Source organism: Olea europaea, unplaced genomic scaffold (assembly GCF_002742605.1).
Source record: "Olea europaea var. sylvestris unplaced genomic scaffold, O_europaea_v1 scaffold1752, whole genome shotgun sequence".
NCBI lineage: Eukaryota > Viridiplantae > Streptophyta > Magnoliopsida > Lamiales > Oleaceae > Olea > Olea europaea.
In genome coordinates, this window is record NW_019235239.1 from 78,096 (window position 1) to 81,639 (window position 3,544).

Genomic DNA, 3,544 nt, shown 5'->3' on the forward strand with positions numbered 1-3,544 from the left:
AAAGGGTGTCAATCGAGCATATTAGCACCAATCTTATGATTGCAAATCCATTAACAAAAGGATTGCCACCAAAGACATTCAATGAACATGTCGAAAGGATGGGCATTATTGAAAATTATCATTAACATTATTATGCAATTTATGATACTTATGTATTGACATTTTGGGCTCATTTATGTATTGTTTTTGACAAAATATTATTCCAGTCATAACTGTTGGTACATGTACGTGAATGAATTATGCAAATGCTGACAGGGATAGTCTTTTCGAAGACATTAATATAATGCAATTATCGAACATCTCATTATGTGTCATGTTGGGTAGGGACTAATACTGTAGTACATGGAAGGAATTATGCTTATATGATGGTATAAAACCGCCATGACTCTTATTAGTCTTTACTTAAGGATGATATATTAAGTGACCAATGTATGATGGACTTTAGCTAATGGTATGCGCATTATGTTATATATCACATAACAAAACAATATTACACGGGCAAAGTGGGAGAATGTAAAACCAATTATTTGTGGCCCATGTAATATTAAAGAATTAATTAAAGGTGATTAGTATTACTAAAATCCTATTGGCCCAATTGAGAAATAGTAGTTTTATAATTGTCTACTTTGATGGAAAGTTGAGAGTTTTATGGCACAAATGAGACTGCCTCTCTCCGCCTATAAATGTGAATGAAACACATCAATTAATTCATTCAATAAAAGAGAGGAAAAGTGAGAGAACGATTTCTTTAATTTAACAGTTTATTATTTTGTAGATCTAAAATTCTCAATTATTGCCATAGATCAAGGTATGTTTCTTGATTAATTAAAATTCATATGTGAAAATCATGAATTCTAAAGATCTTGGTATTAGGGTTTAATGTCTTACACACATGGCTAGAAACATTAAGAACTTGTCTTCTTGGAAGTTAATGAAGACCAATGAATGACTGAATAATGTGACATGAGGTAAATGTCGCTAAAATTAGTGTTTTAAAAGGCGTAAATTGTTGCGATGCGTGAAGGTCAAGATTTGGACTAGACGAGTTTAGACAAGACAGGCCTAAAAATACATTTTTTTATTTTAATATTATTTTAATTTTTAATCAGTCAAAAATTTATTTAATAATTAACAATAATGCCTATCAAATATTTAAAAATAGATTTATAGGAACTTTATACATTTTTTCAAAGTTTCCAACAAAGTGATAAGTTTCAAAAGTAAATACTAAATAGTAAATAGATAAGAATTTCGAAAGTCTTCCTTTGTTCAAGATTTCAAGTGATTGTTTTGAATTTAGTACAGATGAAGTGAAGACATTAGCTTTTAAATTTTAACTTAAAAAAATTGGGAAAAAAAATAATAAAACAATAAGGCGTGCATAATAACGCCTAGGTATGCATTAGCGGTCGACGATTGTTGTTGACCGCTGAATAAAGTGTGAAGCCACTTGGCACGTTTTCACCTCGCATAAGTGCGCCTTTTAGAACACTCATTAAATTTTACTAAGGTAAACAGTCAAGAAGTGGATACAATATTGTGAGATATCTATTAAGTATGCATTTAATTGCAAATATGGAATTTACATGGAAAGAAAATAAATTCTAGGCAATTTAATTGTCTAGAACTTATTTGCATGGAAATTATCTATTAAATGTGTTTAAATCATTTAATTTTCAAGCTAAAAAATATTATACTTGTCTATTTTTTATTGGTGGATAGATGAAAGAGAGTTCATAGATAATAATGAGAAAGACAGAGTGAATTCTTGGAAAATAACATCTTTCTCCCCTTAAAGAAAATATTTTCCTTGATTTTGAAAAAAATATGGTCACGTGACCAAAACTAGAAAAATATTTTTCATAGAAAAAGTTCATCAAACAGCACAAAATAAAGAATTTGGATGAAAAAAAAAATACATTTTATGAAAGATTTTGAATAGTGGAGTGAATAGTTTCTTAAATCACTCAAATTATACCATAGTCATGTTTTTTTCTCATTGAACCTTAATATGCTTTACATTGCTTACTAAACTTCCTCCTTTTGTTTTTCATCCATCACCCTCAAAAATCCGTTATCATTGTCGCTAATGTGGTAAACAAAAAGTTGATGTGGGCAACTAATATCCACTAAAATCATGCCAAATCAACTTTGACGTTCTAATCAACATGAAATGCACACCACGTGCAATTCAAAACAAATTAAAATCGAATTTTTAGCAGATTTTGATAAAAATTGATGAAATGTATAATTGAAAAATTATGAACCTTTTAAGATATGTAATTATAATTAATTGTTAATTTTGACTTATATTAAAAGCTGAGTTATAATTTTTACCAAACAAATGCTTAATTAAAACTTATCATTTAATGAAGGTTATGCTACTTATACAAAAAAAAAAGGGTAAATAAGGGATTACATATGTGATATGGAGTAAAAATATTGAATAAAAAAGTTGACTGTGTTTTAAACTGACGAATGATATAGTGACATATGAAATTATGTAAAGTTTGATATACATGTATTAAGGTCCTTTAATGAGATTTATAGTTTATCAATCACATATTATATCAACTTTTATTGATGACCTCAAAATCCATGTGATTGAGTGGCTAATAAAATTTCGATTACTAACTTGTCCACCTAGTTATCATTTATACGCTGAAACACATTTTAGGTTGCAAAGGCCACCAACCCAAAAAAAAGTTCGACGATCATTTATATTCCGACAATCAAGTCTACTATTGGAACATGATAGAATGAGTGTAAGAGAGACGATAAAGGAAATTTGGCTAGGATTTGGATTTTGGAGCACACACCTCAAGTGGTAATAGACTTACATTTATTAAGAGAGAAATGGGCCAAGATGAATTTAGTAGATCGGGCCCAAGCCCAAGAAGAGAGCAGTTATGCTCAGTCAATAAATCTGAGGATCTTCGCAGCGCACATACCAAATTCATTATCTTAATCCATGTACATACTTTTTGTTATCACTAACTTCTCGTAATATTTATCCTCAATATGTGATATGGTTTGAAATTTTTTATTCTAGTAATTTAGATAAATCTTGGTCAAAATTAGTGGCAAAAAAAATGTTAAATAAATAAATATATATATTGAAAATCATGATCTGAGGAAACGGTATTCAGTAATAAATAAAAGATAGAATTTATTTTAAAGAAAGTTGATCTATGATAACTTATTAAAGTTATTTCAAAAAAGCAGAAGTAAAAGTAAGAATATTATAAAAATGATCATGTCTAGTACAAGCATAAGAAGGCTCATTAGAAATCACACGCGCTCATGTTCCCGTTTGGCCCTCATTATTCCATGTTATAATGAGTGAAATAGTAATTTTTTGGAAAAGGCGTAGTTAGAAAAAAGGAAAAGTTTTTAAGTTTAGGTTTAATATTATTTTATTGAAAAATGTGTAATTGATAAGAAGAAAAAGAAAAATGAATTATAATTTAATGGAAAATAATGGGAGCCAAACGGGGGCACGATTTCTATTGTAAAAATAGTCGCGGTACGATTTTATAGTTGA